The sequence below is a fragment of the Ambystoma mexicanum genome, chromosome 7p (assembly GCF_040938575.1).
Source record: "Ambystoma mexicanum isolate Mex_15411 chromosome 7p, UKY_AmexF1_1, whole genome shotgun sequence".
NCBI lineage: Eukaryota > Metazoa > Chordata > Amphibia > Caudata > Ambystomatidae > Ambystoma > Ambystoma mexicanum.
Window position 1 is genome coordinate 872,536,240 of NC_090939.1, and position 24,147 is coordinate 872,560,386.

General features: G+C 46.3%; 1 long non-coding RNA gene across 1 annotated transcript; it reads right to left on the reverse strand.

Annotated features, from left to right (window-relative positions):
• Nucleotides 1–22,927: 22,927 nt before the first annotated feature.
• LOC138525586 (uncharacterized) lies at nucleotides 22,928–23,635 on the reverse strand. Its single transcript, XR_011283372.1, has 2 exons — nucleotides 23,421–23,635; nucleotides 22,928–23,038 (listed from the first exon to the last, which is right to left on the reverse strand). It is a non-coding gene; the product is annotated as an uncharacterized lncRNA (long non-coding RNA).
• Between the last annotated feature and the right edge of the window lie 512 nt (nucleotides 23,636–24,147).

Genomic DNA, 24,147 nt, shown 5'->3' on the forward strand with positions numbered 1-24,147 from the left:
CTGCTGGGGGGTGGGGGTGCAGGGGGACATGAGTGGGGGCCTGCTGGCAGGTGCTCCTCACTGCTGGGGGGTGGGGGTGGTGGGGACATGAATGGGGGCCTGCTGGCAGGTGCCCCTCACTGCAGGGGTGTGGGGGTGCAGGGGGACATGAGTAGGGGCCTGCTGGCAGATGCCCTTCATTGCTGGGGGCTGGGGGTGCTGGGGGACATGAGTGGGGGCCTGCTGGCAGGTGCCCCTCACTGCTGGGGGGTGGGGCTGCAGGGGTACATGAGTGGGGGCCTGCTGGCAGGTGCCCCTCACTGCTGGGGGGTGGGGGTGTTGGTGGGCATGAGTGGGGGCCTGCTGGCAGGTGCCCCTCACTGCTGGGGGGTGGGGGTGCTGGGGGACATGAGTTGGTGATCATATTGCAAGGTGACATGTGGCTTGGCTGGGGGGCATGCCAATGGTGGATGGGCTTCCTGCGGCACATGACCAGGGGTGCAGGGTAGTCCCCTGTGGTGTGGGCTGCCTGCAGGGGCCGTAGAGGGGCTAGAGGGGACACCTGGGAGGACCCACACTGCCAATTCACATGTGGGACTCCCCGCGCACCCCACTGGATACACATACCCCGCTCTGACAGCAAAATCGCGTGTGAAACTTCACCGCACCCCCGAAATACACATAGCCCGCTCTGACAGCAAAATCGCATGTGAAACTTCACGCGCTCCCCCGAAATACACGTACCCCGCTCTGACAGTGAAATTGCGTGTGAAACTTCATGCGCTCCCCTGAAATACACGTACCCCGCTCTGACAGCAAAATCGAGTGTGAAACTTCACGCGCTCCCCCGGAATACACATACCCCGCTCGCACAGGGCCAATCGCGTGTGAAACTCCCCGCGAACCCCAGTAATACACGTACACCGCTCGCACAGGACCCATCACGTGTGAAACTTCCCGCGAACCCCAGTAATACATGTACCCCGCTCGCACAGGGCCAATCGCGTGTGAAACTTCCCGCGAACCCCAGTAATACACGTACCCTGCTCGCACAGGGCCAATCGCGTGTGAAACTCCCCGCGAACCCCAGTAATACAGGTACACCGCTCGCACAGGGCCAATCGCGTGTGAAACTTCCCGCGAACCCCAGTAATACACGTACCCCGCTCGCACAGGGCCCATCGTGTGTGAAACTTCCCGCGAATGCCAGTAATACACATACCCCGCTCGCACAGAGCCAATCGCGTGTGAAACTTCCCGCGCACCCCAGTAATACACGTACCCCACTCGCACAGGGCCAATTGCGTGTCAAACTTCCCACGCACCACCGAAATACACGTACCCCACTCGCACAGGGCCAATTGCGTGTCAAACTTCCCACGCACCACCGAAATACACGTACCCCGCTCGCACAGGGCCAATCGCGTGTGAAACTCCCCGCAAACCCCAGAGATACACGTACCCCAGTCGCACAGGGCCAATCGCGTGTGAAACTCCCCGCGCCGGGGTGTACATGTATTTGGAGGGGTGCGCAGGGAGTTTTACAGGCGCTTTTCGTGGTTGGGGGGCTGTATGCTGGTCCAATGGCCTGTGCGCCATGCACAGGATTTGTGCGCTGTGCATGATGCACGGGGAGGGGTTGGGGGCATAACTGGCGCTGCTGCAGGGTCGCTGCACCACTCTGAGCCACGGCTGGTTTTGGATGTTAAAATCCATGAATATGCTGTGCGCGGAAATGGATTTTAGCGCACGCGGCTGGCGCAGACTGTCGCACGTGCACACTGTGCGCCAGCCACGTGCGCCACTTGTGCGCTGGATTCTATGAATTACCCCCTTAATCCAGGAGACTGTGCTGCTGTTTTTCTGCTCCTGGTCCCTCTCCCTTTTCTTCAAGTTTTTTGTTGTTATATTTCTTTGTGTTGTTTTGTCTGTATGCGCCATCATGCCTCTGGGTCCATTGTGCGCAGTACAAATGCAATAAAGTAAAGTAAATTAAAGTAAAGTAAAGCAATGTTGCACACATAATAGTCGTCAACCATTATTTGGCATTATTCGAGTATCTGTTATAAATCACAGAAAGACAAAAGTCTACTACGCAAGACAATCTGTGGTAGAGTTGATTGTCTTCAAACAATTGGATGTCTTGAGCTCTAAAGAACGGGGTGTTACACTTCCCTTTCTTCCTAGTTTCAACCATAACCCAATGTTGGATAGTTTTTGACAAGACTTGCTGCCTATATCTGTAAAAATGAAAAGGACAAATGTTGCAGGAAAAAAGTGGTGCATAATTCACCAGAGAATTACATTAAGTGCTAGTGTAAAGATTGGATAAAAGGAGGGCACACTTATTTCAATTCAAGTGCAAAGTCTGCGGTTTACTAAAGGCCTCAATGTCTGATCGCCAGAAGAAACCTAGGAACTGAAAAAATCAGAAGAGTACCCGCCCGGGTTAATGTTCTGTAAGAAAGGTCCACAATGTATGCCTAATACATGAATGTAGATTGAAAAGAGATATTACTCACAGTCTCTTGGGAAACCAAAGATCACATGTGCTATCGGAGAACCTGAGAGGACTAAGGCTGCAGGGGTGCGGACAGGGTTTTTGTCCTAATTTTAGACCGATGTTCCATGATCCTTACTTTTATATGTCTGGTGGTTTTCTCTACCTATATCTTACTACAGGAACACAGAATGACATAAACCACATTCATGGCTTTGCATGTGCTGTGAAATTCAAACTACCAATCTCTGTGTTTTACCTCAAAATTGAGTTTCATCATCGTAAATTTACAGACAATGCAACTTCCACAACGATGGTGTGCCTTGACAGGTGGAAGTCCCGTGAATTCTCTTAAATTGGCCAATGGTTTTACTTTCTTGCTGTCCACCAAGACAAAGTGCTTTTTAAGATGTTTTCCTCTTTTGAAGGCAAACAGGAGGTTCCATCTCTGGGCAATTCAGTTATAGGATGTGCCACTTCTTTAAGCTCCATTTTTTCAGGGCATTGCTCTCCGGACTGAAGGTGGTAACACATACAGTCCTGGACATCTCTTTTTTGTTGGTGGATTTTTCCAAAAGATTGTCTCTATCTAAATGTCTCACTCTATTTTTGCACTTTTTAAGAGTATGTCTGGAATAGCCCCTCTCAAGGAACCTGATGAATGCAATGTCAGCTTCCCTTTTGAAATCCTGAACCAAAGTGCAATTTCTCCTAATGCAGAGAGACTGTCCAGAGGGTATGTCTCGCCTAGTAGACTTTTGTATTTCTGTGATTTATAACAGATGCTCGCATAATGTCAAATAATAGTTGACGACTATTATGTATGCAACATTGCTGTTCTCCTGGATTACATTTCTTCATCATGCCAGATTGTGAATCAATTGGGAAATTCTCCCTTTATCCTTATTGAGCAGGCGAAGTTGTCTTATGTACTTTACTTACATTTCTCTCCTTATCCTTTAACCCTAGGTTAGGGGATGCACCCTTTGCACATTCCTTGCACACTGCACTTTACATCCTCATCGTTTTGGGCAATTGTGTATGTTGTTCACCTGTTTTTTACTATATTGTGCCAAAGCCAGTGAGATGCGGCTATTCCAAAATAACAAAAAATGAAATAAATAATGTTTTGATTTTACTTCACCTAGATTCCCATTTTTTGAGATTACCTCTTATATAAAGTGTGCTCAGGGAACGAGGGTTAATGAGCACGCCTACCCTTGTGTTCCCGATGTTATGTTTGCATTGCATGTTTATGGGAGGTTGCAACTATGGTAATTGTTGAGTGGTGTTTATAAGTGGTTGTTAGGTCAGTTATGTTTGCAAAGCATGTATGTGGGAGGTTAGGATATATGTACGGCAGCTATCATGTGCTTGCAGCGTGTGGTCATACATTCCTGCATGCTTTATTTCGATAGTTTTACCATAAAAGCCAACACATTAAAATCTTCCAAAAACACAGCATTAAAAATATCACGGGATCAAATAAAATCACAGAGATCTGGAACAATACATAACAAGATTCAAAGTGTGCCGTGTGTGGTGTGGTAGGAGTGCATGTCGGTGATTACATTGCATATCTGTGAGAGGTTGCGAATTACCGTACGTATCGAGGAGTATATGTGTGGTTTGCCATGGCTGTGAATCAGATAACTCCAATTTACCAAGTGTTCATACCTCCTCCTGCCATTAGATGCATCTGGGGCACCTACCCTCTCAGTCTATGCCTGGCCAGGCTTTAAGTCTTACCTCTTCTTGAAAATCTACTGTTAGTTTGTCCTTAATTCTCTCCTCCTTTCTCCTTATTGCCACTTTCCTGGGCTCCTTTTTATGTAACTGTACCAGCTTCTTATCTGGATGGATCCCTCTCCTCCACTCCACCTGCCCCTTTTATCATTGCCTCTCCCCCCTTTACTTCCTCCATCCTTACACCAACTCCTCCTTAGATACCTCTGTAACCTGAGGTAATTTTGCAATATGTTTTCCAACTTCTTGGGCCCTTCTCTCAGCCTCCGAATTCCACCTCTGCCAAACCTCACTCTTTCACCTCCCGCCTCCTCCCCTGCAGCCTATAGGGGTTCTCTCTTCCCAGTGACATATTTTTTCCTCGCTCCCCAGTTTCTTGGGTCTTTCTTACCCCGCCACCTAGGCGTCTCTCTCACCTGCTTCCTGGTTATTTCTCTCCCCAGGTCCTTGAGGCTTTTTCTCTCCATGCGCATCGGTCCCGCTCCCAGCCTCCTATCTCCCTTTCACCCGTGTCTACTGGGTCCTCCTCCCCTCATCCTTATGGGTCTCTACGCTGGACTCCTGTCTCCTGTGGCAGCTCTTTCTGCACCATTTGCCAGCTGTTTCCAAATGAGCTCCTTCTCCGGACTTCAACACCCTTTGGCCACAGGCCCTTTCTTTTATCAGGCCTTTAGCCCACCTCCCAGCCACTCTATGGCCTAAGGGAACTCAGATGTGTCTCCCTATGCAGCTAGTATAGGCATTGTCCGATGTGCCCTGCTCCTGGGGATAGCCTAGAGTTTTGATTAGTCTCTCTGGAGAGGCGGCCCTCTCTCTACTTGCCACTATCTGGCCTCACCATTAGTGAGGATTTGCTTATCCTGACATGCCTTAGGTGTGCAGAATCCTTGTGAGTTGACTGGTGAACCGCTCAAGCTTTCTTTATTAGTTCAGGCCCCACTCCTTCCTCGATTGGTTTTGGATAGGATTTCTGCACCTGCATGAGTTGCTGCCGGCGCCACTGGATTGTGTCTCATAATTCTTGTCTTGAACATGAGCATGCTGATGGTTAGGCCCTTGTGACAGGTACTTGCCAAGCTCATGGGAGAGGGCTGCGTAGACTAGGGAATTTTCACCACACAACCACAGGGTCCTGCATCATGTAGTGGGTAGTGAAGGCCCGCAGCAGTACGCTCACACCAGAAAAAATACCACCCGCTAGCGAAAATGGCCCAAGAAACTCTTGCAAGGATAACAAGTATTTATTTCCATACAAAAAGGACGAGGGCCAACAAAGGACTCTGCTGCAGTGGAATGTTCTGCCAAAAAATGTACAAGCAGAATCTTATAAGGAAACACAGCGTTATAGGTGATGTCATTGTATACAGTGAAAACCTGCATGGCTGGTTGGTGCGACTTTATACATGGTCGGCCTACTCCATAGGCAATACCAGGTCATTGGTCCCAGCCCAGTCCGTCCGTCTTCCATCACGTGGATTCTGCTGGGCTCATCGTCTCCACGGAACGAAGGCCGAAGATGCAATTAGCTACATTTGTGAACAATGCTACTCTATCCTTATACAGTGCACCTGGCAGGCTCAGGGACAGGCACAGGGGGCGTCTCGAGGTCACACCAACCCACACATACTTCACTCCTTCTCGATCGCGTCATCAGCACCCAAGACTTCCACCCTCGCTTTTTAACTATAATGTATCCCTCCCAGTACCTCCCACTACAAACCATGTCATCATAAAATAAAGTTGGGACGACCATACTCTCACATCTTCATGGTTGATTGGTTTATGGTCGGTGGTCTGGGGTCAACTGGTATCTTGGAATCCAGGGGTCTCAGGACTAGGGCGGTTGTAGGGACTATAACTCATAGTTAGCTGAGTGGGGGTCAGAGGCCTGCGTTGACCTGTTTGTGATAGCACGTCCACCAAGACGCTCAGTACTGTCTCGTGGCCTTGCAGGGCACATTCTTTTAGAACAAACATATTTGCAAAAACCTTTAAACAAAGAAGGGTTTCTATGGAAGTCAGCGGTATGGGCCTCTCATCAGCGCTTGGGCCTATCCAGATTTCCCCTTGAGGCTCACGGCCTGTGTCTAACACACTATATACTTCATGGCCGTGCAGGCCCTGTGCTTTGACTATGGCTACTAATATCTACAAAAATGGTGTTTGCTTGTTTACGTGCACTATGTCTAAATCGCATATAATATTATGACCGTGAGGGACTTTTAGGACGCCCCCTCCCCCTGGTCTATTATAGTTCTTTCAATGCGGCACTTCTCACCTTCAAGCGCCTAGGGGGGTGGGATGGGCTTGCTCCCTTCCCAACATTCCCCCTTTTCATTACTTTTACAGTAATAAACTTCCCCCCATGCATGTGCTTGTTCTCCATTCTCACGCCTCCTCATATGGTGGGGTTCCCTTTCGGGTATCCAGGCCCTACACACTGACCGTAAACTCTCCCCTGACTGTGCATACTCCTCAGGCGTGCATGTCATATAAATACATCCCCCATCGCCTCGCCAGATCCACCCATACTTCCTTATAATTCTCAGGATCAGGGGGGGAGGACACAATAATGGTGTGATAAAACTGTCTACTTCGTCTCCATAGGGGATGGGGACCATGCAAGGGATAGGGTGGTCAGTCTGTATTTCACTATCTTTTGTATTGCAAGGTACATTTGAAACCTCAATTGACACCATCATCATTGCGCTACTAGACACTGCTTTGGCACAACACTGGGGGCCCATTTGAGAGGTGCAAATGATAACCTAGACGAACACTTTGACGGACACCAATATCATCACGATGGCACCCAACCAGCATGCGGTCCAATCGAATGCAACATTAAACCAGCAATCTCCTTGTATTCCTCCTTCTTTCTTCATGCAAACTCCTAGACCATGTACAGCTGCAATTAGGTGAGATAATTATCTGTTCTTTGGGTCTTCGGGATGTGAGAATGTGCAGTAGGAATCGCCAATTTTTTGGCACATGCCTCCTTCCATTGCTGTCAACATGATATCATATGATATGATATGGCATTTGTAAAGCGCCTATACACAAGTGTTTCAAGGCGCGACGAGGCAAGGGAGGGGGGAACAAGGGTAAGACAGACAACGATCCTACTAGGCCAGGTGTCATTCAGACCGCGCAAGTGCAGGGGTAAGGGTAAGGGAAAAGTGCAGGGGGAAGGGGACGGGGGAAGTGCAGTACAAGTAAGTAGAGTAAAAAATAAATAAATAGGGCCAGCTGGTGGCAAGAGTGAGGTAAGTGCAGACAAGTGCTGGGAAGGGGGGCTGTAGGGATACAGAGACAGTCCCGCAGTGCAGGGGTTGCCAGGGAGGCAGTGCAAGTGGAGAGTGGCTGGGCCCAGGACCGAGGTCGGTGAGAGTGGACCAGTAGCAGATTCAGTGCAGTTTCAGTGAAGAATTTAGCAGGGGAGAGGGAGAGAGAAAGCAGAAGCAAAGAGGAGGGTTTTGAGGTGCTTCCGGAACCGGAGATGGTTCTCCTCAAGTTTCAGGTAGGCAGTAAGGCTGTTCCAGAGGGAGGCCCCGGCCGCGGAGAGAGATCTACCCCCAGCTCGTTGCTTCGAGAAGCGGCTGACCCTGAGGGAGTTGGAGACGGATGAGCGAAGGGCTCTGGAAGGAAGATATTTAGGAAGAGAGAGTTGAAGGTATTTAGGCCCCAGGCCCCTGAAGGCCTTGTGGACAATGCAGAGGGTTTTGAACTTAATCCTCGCAGCCACTGGGAGCCAGTGTAGAGATTTCAGTCCTGGAGAGATACGGTCCCTGGGCTTGAGGCCAAGGACAAGTCTCGCAGTTCTGTTCTGGATGAGTTGCAGAGGGCGGAGAGTGGAGGCAGGCAGATTAAGATAGAGGCTGTTACAGTAGTCCAGCTTCGAGAGAACCAGGGCTCGGGAGACAGTGAGCGTCTGGGGGAAGGAGAGGAAGGGAAGAATACCTCTGAGGAGGTGCAGCTGGTAGTGTGACTTCTTAGAGACGTCAGATATATGAGGAGATATTGAGGACACAGCAATTCTGCATCGTCATCAGTCTCAGGGCACGCAGCTCGACCTTTATGACGTTGAACCCATGCTCAGCGTTATTTTCCAACTGGACCAGTTCCCAGTGTACAATTTGCAGCCATTTTCCATTGCCTGCTGCTTGCACTCCGGGTAGCAATAGTGAAGCGAAGATTGTTTCTGCTGAGGTGAAAAGTCTGTATTCATCAGGAATTTCTGCAAGCAACGTTGATGAGTCTCTAGATCGGTAGTTTGATCTCTTCCTCCGCGGTTTCTCATATTGCCCTCTTCTGGGCAGAATGCAGAACTCTGGTATTGGTAATGGGTTCTGTTCTTCAACTATGGGAGAAGCGGTCGGGCTGTATCGAGTATTAGCCTCTCTTGCAAATGTTCTTCTGGGATTACCAATAGTGCTGAGTGCAGCGTTGCCAGCGAACAGTTGTTTCTCTATGATGGTGGGAGGTGCAAGTATGCTTGTTGGCCACAGACCCAGGAGTAATCCATCACTGCCGCTGTGCCTCTTCTCACGTCTGGAATCAGGAGGGACTTATTGCAATTTTCGTTAGAGCCGATAAAAATAGTTCCTTCCCTGCAGAAGGAAAGAAGTTCATATGTTTCTACTCGGCGCACTTTCACTGGTTTTTCCATTGCTGCAATCCATGTCAACTTTGTAATATGCTCTGTCCCAATTTGTGTGCAGGTTGCTTCCACTGGAGCCAAAAGCTCCTCTTCATATCGTAAGAGGCGATCCATTATGCAGCTGAGTGTGATCTCTTGCCATCTGTTTATATATTTGACTCCTTTGATTATCAGATATGGTTGTTGTAAGTATTTCATGTTTCTTGGATTATTGTTACAATGCAGGGGATCTAGATCCATGAGCTGTGTGCCAGGAAGATGCCCTTGACCCTACATAGCGCAAGATGAACCAGGCACTGTGCCTCTATTTCTTGGTACTTCTTGTGGCACTAATACTTTGGGTGTTCCCGACTTGTGCGGGATTAGTGAACATATATAACATCTACCATTCAATGTATATCTACCTACCACACTCATATCCATATACCAACTGTTGGTCATCTCGGGATGTTACACATCTTCAATATCATCATGGCCTAGCCCATGCTAGGCATCATCCTTTCATTCTCATATGTGGCCTTATGTGTTTGCTAACAACACTTCTACTACTAATATGATCATTCATGCTTATATGAAAAATAGTCTTAAAGATTATTTGGAATAAATGTTCTAATATCATACTCATGCTCATACCTACAGGTGTACTTGTTGGTCTACTATAGCTGTTATTATGTTCATTGACATTGTTATACATATTTACAGTAATGTTGATGATTTTTGTGTATGCACCCCCCTGCCCCCTATTTTATATGACCTCCCCATATAAAAGATGCTCCCCAATAAATTCCCGATATGAACATTAGAATGGTTTATTTTCCTGCAATAAAATGCATGCCACATATGTATGAATATAAGCATCTATGAACAATCTCATAGCTAACACATTTCCTAATGATGTATTTGAAGCTGCTGGTTCATTCATCTTCTCACCTAAAGGGGAAACAAGAATGCACACAAAAAGATAGTATGGGGGAGAGGATGAAAAACTAAAAGAAAGAGAGGGAATGAGAGAGGAAAGGAGAGAGAGAGGGAGAGAGAATGAGAGAGAAGAAGAGAGAGAAAAGGAGAGAGAATTCAAAAACGTAAGAGAGAAAAGGAGAGAGGAAGGAAAAGAGAGGTTTTATAAAATATTTATGTCCGAGCAGCTGTGTGTGTGTGCACAAATGAGATAAGGGCTGGAAGGAATTGTGCTATTTGGCTGTATACTTGGTGCTGTTGTAGATGAGCAGAGCCAGGTTCCCATAAGGAGATTGTATAATGTTTGGGGTGCCCTACGGATGTCTGAAAGGTGAATCCAATAGCAAAGCTCTTTCACTTTTACTGCGAGTGGAGTCAAAAACACTACTTAATATGGACCATGAAATCTGGGGTTATTCCATTTTTGAACAAAGCTCCTTATGTAAATAAGTTCTACAGATAGCAGCAGTTGGGCCAGTGGGGAGCCTGCTGCTGTCGTGTCTGCAGTATTCGGTGTGTCCTCTGGTCGGGGTGGTGCAATCTGTCGCGAGACATATTTAATTGAACATGCTAAGCTTGTCAAATATTCTTTAAATTCTTCACCTAAAACTGCTGCCCCTATGGGCATCTGATGCCCTCCTGACAGGGGATATGGGCGTGTTCATGCACCGACCAGTAAGCACCTCATGGGGTGATACATGGTGGTCCTTGCTGGGTTGTATGCGTAAACTGAAGAGGGCAGAAGGTAAGCAGTGCACCCAGTTCTTCTTCATTGTGGTGCAAAGCCTGGATAGTTTGCTTCTGAGAAGGCTGTTGATCCTCTCCACAATGCCGGTGGCTGGGGGTGATAAATTGAACACATCCGGTGCTTAATGCCAAGTAGTGCTTTGATCTATTTAAAGAGCTTGTTGTAAAAATGTGTGCCGTTATCAGATCTTAGCACATCGCACATACACCATCGGGGAAAGAGCTCACGGACAAGAAATCTGGCTGCAACTTGTGCACAAGGTGCTGCTTTGACCCACTATGAAAAAGGACAGACCACAACAATCAAATACCGGGACCCATTGCACCTCCCCCCCATGTCAATGTAATCTATGTGCAGCTCGCGGAACGACCCGGTATGGCGGGGCAGAGTGCCTCATAAAAAAGAGTTTGTAGCGTCATGCCTGTGCTGAAACTTTGACACGTGGTGCAGTGTATGATCATGTTAGTGAGGTGTTCCTGAATGTTGGGCACAAACCAGTCCTCCTGTATGTCAGCTGCAATGTGTTGCTTTGAGCTGTGGGAGAGTGGTGGACTTGGTTGAAAGCTATCATTAACAGCTCATGAGGCATTACTGCTTTACTAGTGCACTCTATCTCCACAACAAATCAGTCGGAGATTGTTTGCACCCTCGTTTTAACCATAGTTTCTTCTCTTAATTTGGTGCTTTGCCTTGTAATTTAATAAATTGGGTCATAGGCACTGCTGTATATGGCGTGTTCTGCTGACTATTTGGAGGCGAGGTCACAATGTACTTGGCAGGTGTGGGCACCGGGAGATAAGCTGCTATTTTGGCCGCCGCATCCATGGCAGCGTTTCCCAGTGAAATTTCATCTGTGTTGTTTGTGTGGGCGGCACACTTAATGACCGCCACTACAGCGGGCTGGGACAATGCAGAGATCACGGTATCTAGCAGTGTGGCATTTTGTACTGGGGAACTGTCCGCTCTCCGGAAGCCCCTCCTTTTTCACCACGACAGACCGGCATGCACTGTTGTCCTGACGTATGCTGAGTCAGAATAAATGGTCATGTGACACCCCTGTGACACCCGCAGTGCTTCAATGAGCGCTATGCGCTCCGCTGCTTGGGTTGAATAATGCATCAGCAATCTTTTCATAATCAATGTCTCATATTAACCTGCCTCAAGGTGCACCACTGCGGCGCCCCTATGCCTCTAGCCTGTTTCTTGATCACTTGTTGCTGACCCATCAACAAAAATAACCTCCTCCTCCTCTAATGGGCTGTCTCTTGTCTTGGGGATGTCATCTTCCTCCTCTTCATACGTGACACAGTCATGGCTTGCTAAGTCATCTTTGGTACACACTTCTGTAAAAAAAAGTGGGAGGGTTCACTGTTTTGCATCGTACAATATGGATGTTTGGACTTGAGAGGATCATTTTATACGCTGAGGCTCTCTGTGGGGCCAAGGTAGATTTTGATCCCTCTAGAACGGTGAACACTGAATGCTCCACATACAAAGTGACAGAACACCCCATCACGATTGTGGAACTTTTCTCTAACGTGAGCGCAGCTGCTGCGAGTGCTTTCTCGGACGCGAACTGTCCTTGCAACACTGAGTCTAGAGTGCCACTATAGTAGGCCAATGGCTTGTGGCCCATTGTACTCTTCTGAGTCAATACCACAGTCATAAGTTGACTGTTAGAATGTGAGAATATGTAGAATTCCTCTGTGTAGTCTCGGGTGGTGAGCACAGGGTCTGTAGATATCACTTCCTTTAAATAATTGAACTTTTTATCATGTCTGCTGTCCATTCTAGTTTGTTATCACTTTTTTGTGCTACTTTGAGAGCCTGCAGGAGCAGCCTGGTATATGCTGCATAGTTTAAAATCCATGCTCTGCAGTAGTTACATAACCCTAATAATGTTTGCATGTCTTTCACTGTGGGGGTTTGGGGGGTGGCGCGCACAGACACTGCTCAATCTCATATGATCCTTTTGCTGTTTTCTGATATTGACTACCCTAGGTACAGCACTTCCTTCTGGCAGTACTGTAGTTTTGCCTTGTCAACCTTGTACCCCTTATGGGCCAGTATTTGCAGGAGTGTGATGGAGGCTCTCTGGCAGTTCTGCTCACTGTCACTACATATAAGCAAATCGTCCACGTACTGGATGATCTTACTGGATACTTGAATGTTTCCTAAATCAGCATATAATATTCTGTTAAAAATGCTTGGGCTCTCGCAATACCTCTTAGGCAAAAGAGTGTGTTCGAAGCGCTTTCCGCCATGGGTAAACGCTGTAAGATACAGGAAATCAGGGTGCAAAGGTATCGAAAAGAAGGCAGTTTTCAGATCCACCACTGTGAAGTGGGTCACCTCCTTGGGGATACTACATAGAATTGTGGCGGGTTTAGGGACCATAGGAAATTCCTTCTGTACCAAGTTGTTTAGGGGATGTAAATCCTGGATCATCCTCCAACTGCCCCCGTTGCCTTTTTCACAGGATAGATAGCCGTGTTGCACGGGAATGTGGATGGCACTATTATACCTTGATCGAGCAGGGCCTGTATCGTGTGTCTAATTCCCTCCTCTGCTTCTCTTGATAGTGGGTACTGTTTCACCCGGGGTAACACTGCCCCTACTTTTAGTGTTATGTGTACTGGGGTTATTTCCTGTAAAAGCCTGACATTGTGTGAATTGGTGGTCCACAACCGCACAGGTACATACTTGATCTCTGCTTCAATGAAGGGGGGTGCGGCCACAACGGTCATCAAGGGGCATTGCACTCTTCGATATTGCACCATAATTTCACTGGGGATACAAATCTGTAGTTTTATCTCTCAATCGCTGTCATTATTTTCAAACAATTCTGCATCTGTCACCTCCTTCAGAGGTACAGTGTGGTCAATGTAAATGATGTACTGTATGACACTCACACCCATCCCGATCTGTCCGCAGTACGACCACTCTCTTCGCTGACATCAACAAACCTTTGGAAACACCACAGGGTGAAAGATCAAATCTGTTGGCACTCTCCAACAGTTCTTGGCAATTTGCAGCACTGCCTCCACAAGTACTGTTAATCCACACATACACATGTCTAGGTCCACGGGTATCCCACAGACCACTACCTCCCCTGTCACTGCATGTATTACTATCATTGCTCTTATTGCGCACATTCCTGGTGTGGCACAAAAAATGCCGGGATCTGTGAATGAGATTCTCATGTTCAACTTGCTGATCAGGTCTCTGCCCAACAGGTTGACAGGAAAGCTTTCAGAATACAATAAGGGAGCACGCACCACCTTCCCTCCCACCTTTACGCCCAACTCTTCAGTGCATGTAACCGTATAAATAGCTCAAGAGAAGCCCTGCGTGTCAAGAGTGTTGCCCGACACTGATAAGTCCCCCTCCTGATGCATGATTTGTTGCACCCAGATCAACCTTAAAAATGAATTGCTTATTGCCTATCTCTGCCCCCACCAAGGGTTCCTCTTCAGGGCTGGGGGTCATTGATAGGACCGAACACACAAGAGTTCTCTGTGGGCTGTCCTAGTCAGAATATGTGTTTGTCTCGGCAAACGAAATGGGTTTCCCCCATCACGGTTGCACCTCGAAAGGGGCTAACCATACCGTTTGGTGCTCTGTTGAAAGGGGTTGTGCCACTTCCCTGCTGGAAGGTGTGCTGGGGTGTGTGCTGTTGCACTCTCTGAGGCTGTTGCGCTGGTGAACTAGGTATCTGCAGGGGTAACTGGGTGTAGGCCTGGTGTATCTCATAGGGCGCAGAGGTCATTCTGGGTGTCGGCCCTTCTGGGGGTCCCTGGGGTGATGGGCCATAGTTATACCCCAACCATGGTCTGCTCCTGCATTCTCTTAAAGAATTCCCCAACTTTCCACAGTTCCAACATTGTGAAGGTCCCATTCCTACCCCTCTGGGCCCCATTCCTCCAAAAAACCCTTCCCTTGCTCCTCGGAAACCCAACTCTTCCTCACTGATGTCCTCCTTGTTGCCTCTGTGGGCCAGGGTACTGCGGACCCCTGCCCCACTGTCCTTGCCCTCCTTCTGACCAAACTGCAGCTATTTTAGTGTTTGCAAACTCTTGGGTGTTTCCTGCCACCTCCGCTTGCACTGGCGTGGACCCTGACCCCTCCACAGCAATTTTAGCTAATTTGTTTTGTACTAGTTTTGCTTCCTCTGCTTGCTGCCTCTGGGCCGTTTCCTTGTCATGTTCTTTTATCCTCTTACAATGGTGTATTATCATGCTCTGTATTTCAGCCGCCCCTGCTATCATTGTGTGCTCCTCCTTCCTCAGAATCTTCCATATCTTTGAACATTTTCCAGAGTTCTAATATTTCTCTCCTCTTTTGCAACTGTTTCCCCTTATATTTGGCTGTCAGAAAAATTGACATGTGTTCCAGAATACCCTTATTATGAGAGCCCTGTTTTGGCCATGAGCAGGGCATCCCCCCTCCTCTGGTCTCCATCACCCATTTGTTTGTGATACTTCTCGATTCTGTCACGATATAGTGGCAGGGCCTTATACACATACTCTATGGGTGTTTCTCCTCCAATTATAATGGTCCTTGCGTCTGTCACATCCCGTTCTTGTTGGAAATTGCCATGGCATTTATATGAGCGCTCTTCAACACACAGAACCCGTTAAAAAACTACAATTCCCATCTTCCTGCTACGTTGGTCACCTGACACGCACGCACCACGTTGCCGTGTCTTCTGAAGACCGTATTTAGTACTGTCTGTTCGAGTGCCCAGCGCTCCTAAACTGTGTTAGTTTCGAGCGTTGTTTCCTGACTCCTGTTTAATCCTGAATCCTGTGCTAACTCCAAACCTTCGCCCCTGCCTTCTCTTCCGTTTTCCAACGCCCTCCCCTCTTCGACTGATTTCCCCGGAATCCTTGAACTCGGCTTGCATCTCGACCTCCACTTACTAAAGTCCTTTGGCTGTGACGCTTAATCTACTCGAACACGAAAATAAAGGAACTAGCGTGAAGTAACGCTTATTTTCTTTGCCTTTCATTTTGTTTACTTTAATTCATTCTTTTTTGACACTGTTTAATTTGGACGCTTTGCTGAATCTACAATTGGATTGCTTTGGACATTTTGGGACGCTTTGCTGAATTTGATTTGGATCACCTTAGGATATTCTTTGGGACGCTTTGCTGAGTCTATTTCGGAACACTGTGGATTTTGATTTGGAACGCTTTGCTGACTATTTTGGAACCCTGTGGCTATCTTCTTGGGACGCTTTGCAGCACTGAAGTCCTGAGACACTGGTGTACTCCTCCTTCACCGTTGATATAAGAATCCCCCTTTGTGTCCATTACTAGTAGGTTACTGGTACATTTTGCTACGGAACAGGTAAGAGTGGGTACTTGGGGGGGTGTTGTTTGCTGTTGATTCGGCAATACCTGGCTGCATTCTGAACGTCTGCTCTGTTCTTCCCTCCTTTAGCTCTGCTGAGTCTGCTCCTGCCTTTTCACTCAAGCCCTCAGCCTGACAGGTGGAATAGATTCATTGTAGGCTGAGCTCTTGGGAGGGAAGTCTTTGGCATATCACGTTAGAGACTTCGTGTTCGAAGACAGAAGGCTACTTTTCCGGAACTGGGAGAGTAGTATCTGCGGCAACTGGGATACCATACCTAGGTTGTGACAGCGTCTTACTGCCTTTGTGCCTTTGCTAGCGCGCCGCGCACGCTGCCCGTCAAAAAAGTCAATCCTTCAACCCCTCCTTCCCATCAAAAAGACAAAAATACCCATCCCCTTTTTCTTCCCACACACGCACTCTCACACTCCACACACTCAAAACACACTACTACTTATACAAAGCCCCTGCTCGGGTCTCTACCCTACACAACAGAAACACAAACAAAACAAGCTAAAATAACAAGCTAAAATAAAAACAGCAAATGTTCCAGAGCCCACTAATTGTATGGGGCTGCTACTTGTTTCCTTTTTCCTCCGTTACACAATGTAAACGGTACCACCTTCTTCCCTCACTTGGGAAGGCTCCCTAACATTTTGTTTTCCTTTCCTTAATATTCTCCTTAAAAAATTAATAATACTAAAAAATAAAACAAACCACATCCACACCACACCAACAACTGCACTTTCCGCATAATCACAACCTTTGCACTTTCCCATCTACTCGTCCCCTACTTGTTATCACTTGGAAGGGTATACTCACATGTGTGTGTTCAACAAACTCTTCTATCACGTGGTTCCAATAACACAAGCCTGCACTCTCTTCGGAGCTGCTCCTGCTCCAAAGAGCAGACATGAATTCTGCAAAGACGGCTCTTGTAAAACCACTTGTGAATACATGTTTTTTGGGACTGGTCGCTGTAGGTGGGAGCGGTCGTTCCGGAGAAGCAGCCTGGAAGCCTCCGCAGGCACGGGGGTGCTGGGATCATGTCGGGGTCACCAAATGAAGGCAAACCCCTGTATGCTCACACCAGAAAAAATACAACCCGCTAGTGAAAAAGGCCCAAGAAACTCTTGCAAGTTTAACAAGTATTTATTTCCATACAAAAAGGAAAAGCGCCAACAAAGGACTCTGCTGACGCGGAACGTTCTGCTATAGAATGTACAAGCAGAATCTAATAAGGAAACACAGCATCATAGGTGACATCATCGTATACAGTAAAAACCTGTGTGGCTGGTTGTTGCGACTGTATACATGGTCAGCCTACTCCATAGGGGATGCCAGGTTATAGTCCCAGCCCAGCCTGGCCATCTTCCATCACGTGGTTCTGCTGGGCTCATTGTCTCCACAGAACCAAGGCCGAAGGAGCAATTAGCTACATTTGTGAACAATGCTACTCTATCATTATACAGTTCACGTGGCAGGCTCAGAGACTGGCACAGGGGGAGTCTCGAGGTCACACCAACCCACACATACTTCACTCATTCCCGATCGTGTCATCATCTCCAAAGGCTTCCCCCCTAACTTTGGAACTATAATTTATCCCTCCCTGTCCTTTGCACTACAAACCATGTCATTATAAAATAAAGGTGGGACGACCGTACTCTCAGATCTTTGTAGTTGATTGGTTTAGGGTTGGTGATTTGGGGTCAACTGGGATCTTGGAATTCAGGGGTCTCAGGACTAGGGCAGTTGTAGGGACTATAACTCGTGGTTAGCTGGATGGGGATCAGATGCCTGCTATGGCCTGTTTGTGATTACACGTACACCAAGGCACCCAGTACTGTCTTGTGGCCTTGCAGGGCACATTCTTTTAGAGCAAACATATTTGCAACAACCTTAAAACAAAGAAGGGTTTCTGTTGAAGACGGCGGCGTGGGCCTCTCTCATCAGCGCTTGGTCCTATACAGATTTCCCCTTCAGGCTTGCAGCCTGTGTCTAACACACTAAATTCTGCATGGCTGTGCAGGCCCTGTGCTTTGACTATGGCTACTAATATGTACAAAAAAGGTGTTTACTTGTTTATGTGCACTATGTCTAAATGTCTAAATCGCATATAATATTATGACCGATTGGGGACTTTTAGGATGTTCCCTCTCCCCTGGTCTATTATAGTTCTTTCAATGGGGCTCGTCTCACCTTAAAGCGCCTAGGCTAGTGGGATGGTCTTGCTCTCTTCCTAGCAGTGGCGGCCCCCGATTACCTTTGTTACCTCATCTAAACCCCCAAAGCATTGTATTCTGTGCTTTATGGGAGTAATGAAATGTGAGGAATTTAGGAATCTCCCTATAGTATTATGTGTTGTTAGTCTGTGTAAGAAGGAGGATGCCTGGGATGTTAATATTTTCCATTTCTCCTAAGTGAAATGTTGACATAAGAGTTATGTCATGTGTAAATATAAGCATGAATGGAATTTCAGTGTGTGAACATATCGGTAGATTCCAGTATAGAGAGTTCGGATCTACCTAACTGGATCGGCAAGGTACCAGTGGGCTACCATCATACTGCTTTACTTTGAGAAAATGTACATAGTTTGTTTTACAGCAGGCTGACCTCTTCTTCATCTGAGAAGTGCAACTTCACCTTAGGAAAGGTGTGTGGCACTCAGGATGCTGACAGACTATTGGACAGATTCAGACATGCATCAAAATAAAGGATTCCCACACTATGTTGCAGTTATTGATGGACTCTTATTCATTTTGTATTAATCATCATGATATCAGGTCATGGTCGATAATTCAGCTCCGCAGCATTCTTCCCCCAGCCAATGTTGCAGCCGCTTGCTTTTCTGCATGGGAGAAAAATGTGCCATGGCTCCCCCCCTTCATTTTACATGTGTGGTAAAACCCTTGCATAAATCGCGTGATCACTAGATGCCTTCTTCCCTTAGAATGAAGATTCTGCAGTGATAACCTGGCATTCCCCATACAGTTGACAGGCTCTGTACTTGCTTTCAACACTTCTATGATTCTACAGAATTATTGGCTCGGTGCTTTCATGTTGGGATTCTGGCCTTTCAACTTAGATGCCCGGAATACGGAGAAGCTGGATGCTGTCTACATCCTCCTTAAGCCCTGCAACTAAGGACTGTGTTGCGTATCAGTGCTAAGGTAACCCTGTTACTTAGCTCAGCGCTCCCTTTGTTCGTGGTATCGCCTGTCTCTTACTTCTTCATGTGCCGGCTTCCCTCTGCCTTCCTGGCTGCCTTGTCTACTGCCTCCTTGCTATTTGTTCATTCCCTTCGGTCTATTATCTAATCTCTTCCTGTTGCTGGACTTTACAGTTTACCTACCTTTGCGCAGGCCTTCTTTGAACCTTGGAAATTGGGATCCTCGAACTTTGAACCACAATCACAGGCATTAGGTTTGTTCCCTCTTTTAGGATTTTTCCTAATTTTATTTGGAGTCTTGCAATGTGATCCTTTATGGTCCTTTTTAATCGAGGCAACACATCGTATGATGAATGGGATGCAGAATAACTCTTACACCAAAAAATAAGACCGACTTAGGAAGTTGGCAAAATGTCTCTGTTTTATTCTCAATTATCTAAAACAGGGAGTTACAACGGACATCAACAGACGTCGCACAGCATAGTCTCAAAGCATTTTGTAAAAAAGCATCCTTTTATAACAAAAACTCATCATACGTGACGTCATACTACCTGGCAAACTAAGAAAACCTACGTGAGATTGTGATAGGACTAAGGGGAATATCTAAGTATACTTTCTGTAAGAGATTGGATTATGATTGGGTCACTACAGTCAGGTGGACAATTTATGCCCTCCCGTAGTGCAAGTCATCTTCAACAGTCATTAAGTACACAGCATATCATTGGCTCTCACACTATAAGGTCCTTTGTTATATGGCCCTCTACAATTGGTTGGCAGGCTTGTACCCTTCTGGAACATTCGATTCTCTAGCAGTATCTAAACTGGTACCCAGGTGCTGGTGGGTGGATTTAACCGTACATTCCCACCCAATTAGCCCACCATCTCTCATTGCTCATGCCTTCTGCCATTCAGATTGTCTTTGAACTGGGCCTTGTAGAAGCTTTCTTCTCTTGGAATATAAGGGTTTATGAGCATGTTCTTATCAAGGTTCAGGTCTGCATGCCCACTTCTATTTCCTTCCTGGACTTCACGTGACAGGAGACCATGAATCGGCCCATATTATAGCATTTAATTGTCTCGAATCAAGAAACTTGGCACTCATCGTGTTCTCTCTTTGCAACTTAACAAGGGATGCCTCGGCATCTCACATTCACTGTTCTTCAAGGACTGATAACCAGTTTTGGCTGACTTAGCCTTTACCACCAGGCCAAACAGTCTTTCTTTGGTCCATCTTGAGCTTCGGCTTATTTCTTTGCTGCGACAGGCACAGCTATTTATCCATCTTTCTCCATGGGTTAAGCTTACTAAAATTGTGACATCGAATGTCCAGATTCTATATACCTATTGGCAGCACCGCCTACAGTCTATTCACTACGTATAGCTAGCCTTTATGATTACTTAGTCTACTTGCGTTACAGCATCTGTACAGTTATAAAATGGCTTGCGTTTTTTCTTCTGTGCTTCTTTAAGCGTGTAATCTTTATTCTGCACATGAATGCATTCTCAATTCTTTACTTTGCCCTCAGATTCTATAAGGTCTATGCATTTTCTTCTTCGGTCATCTGTCTCAGTGTGTCACGCTCATTTCTTGTGACGTCACTAGCCTCTTCTGTTCATATCTTCACACTTCTTCTGGGATCTCCCTCAGGAGACTGTCATCTCTTCAGGAATACATCATATAGAGTTTTCTCAGTGGATACCATATCTCAAAGGCTTTTCGTGTAATCGGCACCATCACTGGCATTGCGCATGTCGCAATGTTCGGTTTCCGACATATAGGTAGAATAGGGGCGGGTCTTCCTGCAGAGGCATTCAGCTGCTCCTCTACAAATGGGTGTCGCCCAACCTTTTGTTGCATAGTGCAGGCAGGGTAGAGTCTGGAGTGTGTCATTCCTATCTGCCCGACTCACCTTTGCGGCATTGCCATCGCCAAAGGCAGTCCTCTCCCTCGCTATGTGGAGAAAAGACTCAGGTGAGTCTAGAGCCTTTGCTCTGGGCAGGGGCTTATTTCGTGATATCAGCTGTAGGTTGGGTTCCTGTCATTGAAAGGGATCCTTGCCTTAATCTACTCCTTTCCTCCATCAGCCGTTGTGGTGCTACCCTGGGTATTTTGTATTTGCATGGGTTCACTACAGTGGGACTGTGTCCTTGTGGGTAAGACATCTTTTCATCAAGTCACCTACATGGAATTTGAGTGATTTGGTGGATTTCCTGTTTTGGTATAGTTCCATCCTTTTCTAGTTGTGCTGCTGACCTCTTTCCTTGATTTCAGCATACGCAGGTGCATCTGGTTCATTGTCTTCAAAGATCAACATCAGTGTCAGGGGTCTTCTGACTGTTCTCCCTTCTTTTAAACATGGATTATTCAGTGATTGTGATTTGAGTGGTGCAATGTGCTGAAATTACATTTAAGAGCACTTCCTTTCAGTCAATGAGAGCTGCTAGTACTGTTTTCAGCATTTGTATTATGAATCTGTTCATATGCTCTACTTGCCTGTTGCCTTGGTGGTGGAATATGATCATCTTTATGTGTTTGATCTCTTGTTGCTTGAGGTACTCCTGCGACTCATTTGGCATGAATTGGCCTTAGTTATCAGTCACCATTTTGAATGTTGCTCCCTCTCTCCTGAATACCACCATAAATAATGAAATTACTCCTATTTGTTGGTATGTTTTCCATTCATTTTATTTCTGTTCATTTGGAGGCATAGTCGGTTAGGGGTATGGGAACTTTGTATTGTGTTCCATGTACTCCATTCGACTAATGAAGTCAGTTGCCACTTTATTTCCATATTTCTTCACATTCCACATTGTGTGATGGTGGCATTATAGTTTATGTGACAATGTCAAAACCTCAACCTTTCCCACAGAAGTTGAGCACCCTTGTTCCAATCCTGTTTCAATCCTTGGGAGGCGGGAGGTAGAAGGGCGATTGCAGAACCAGTCCTGGCACTAAAGGGGGAGAAAACAAACTGGGTCCCACTCCTGGGCAAACCCTCATGTGCAAGTATGTTTCTTTGCAGACCCAAATCTCCAGCCTTGCCTCGTAGTATATATGCTCAGGGAAGAGCAGCCGGTGAACCCCGGAAATTGAAGGGGAAAGCCGGAGAGATCAGAGATGGCTTCCTTCAACTCCGGTCTCAAGACAAATGCCTTCCTAATGCTTGCTGGCACTTTGCCAACCATTCAATGGCTGCCCACACTGTAGGGACCACATCGGCCAACCCCAAGATGGCTGCCACACCAACTGTATGTTCTACGCAATGGAAGAAGGGGCTCGCCACAATACGGAGAACACTGCTGGTTCCTCACGTTGCAACTTTGGTTCTTTGTAAACACTTGTTGGTACACGTGTTTCCCTGTGAGCGTTCCTTTCCCTTTCCTCCTGGTGCCTTTAGCGAAGCGCTGCTCGCTTTGATCCTGTCCCTCTTTTTTCTACTGCTCCTCTTACCTACTTACTGGGAACTTCTGTTCAGCATTCTGTCCCCTGGAACCTCTGCCTTCGCACCATCTAGCCTATCCTTAGACTCTGCATCCTGGTTCCCCTGTGAGTAGCCTCGAGTTCTCTGCTACTATTCTTGTCAGTCCTGATCTTTAGCTACACCAGCATCCAATCAAGGTATTTTCTCCTTGGGGGAGCTGCATCTCTGGTGGCTGGTTCACCTGTTTCACTTTAGGGAGTCCTGGCAGCCAGAGAGGACCGTCCCTAGTTGCACGACGCCAAAAGCAGGAACACCAGCAAACCACAGGTGAGCTCTAAATGCAAGACTATGTAAGAATGAGTTAATTAATGAAAATACAGGACTCTGCGCCAACAACTCAAGTTGAGTTAAATCTTAGATTATGCTTTATTGATCATCCATGACCATTGAGCCCATAATTGATAACATGTTTCGGCTCCACTGAGCCTTTTTCAAATCCGGGCTACCCATAATTGTAATATAGGACATACAATATATCATAGTCAAAAAACAATTTGTATGAACGACATCATAAAGTATAACATAATACCAGTTTTCAAATATCGTGACCACAAATTATGCATAATAACATGAAAGAAATTAGACAGAAAAACAAGGATGGGCAAAAGGGAAGGGTTCATGGGTGTAGAAAAATAGGCAAACATATCATAATACATTGTTATGTTTGAGTAAACAGAAAAAGAGCACAAAAAACAGAAACAAAAACACAAACAAAAAGAAAAAAGAACCCATTAGTAATCATTATTCTTCAATTCATTGAATAATATAACCAAATTCTGCAATGGTCCCTTGAGACAAACTGACAACTTGGTGGATGTCCTTACCCGAAATTTGATGTAACCAGTTCTTATGACTATTTGTCCATGTAGTAGTAACGGGGTGCAATCCCCAATATCAATCTAAACAAAAAATGTAAGTAGCGAAGGTAAATAAAACTGATTGTCCAATTTAGAATATACATTAATTGTGTATATCAAGGTTGCCTGTGGCAACTAGGCATTTTCATGAGAATAAATCCCGCCCTTCACCAAACGGGCAAAACAACTCTTCTTTATGGTCACAGGCCATTTCTGCCTTATTCAAAACATTTCATTATAAGTTCCGTAGTGAAGACAATTGTAATTGATTACAATTAATTACGTGAAATGATGACGCATTTCCAATTATAGAACACGTATATCAAGTACGGAAAGCACAACATATAGCTTATTTTGTTGCTACTCGTCAAGTACCATTAAAGCTAAATCTCATTGAAAAGTAAACCATGAGATAAGCGGTCCTCTCTTACCAGTTCCTGGAACACAAACAGTCACACGCGTCGGCAGGTAAGCCGAACGCTTACCAGGTATGCCTTCTTATACTAGGCGTCATCACTGTGCGCGGTTACCACGGCGACGCAAGGACAAGCGTCGTCATTGAAAACCGCATTCTATCCCCCAGCATTCTACAAATTACATATGCTATATAATTCAAAATATTTGAATAAAGCCTGAGAAACTAACAAAGCATGTATACGCTTCTCCTGACCCAATTTATATTTGTTGAATATTT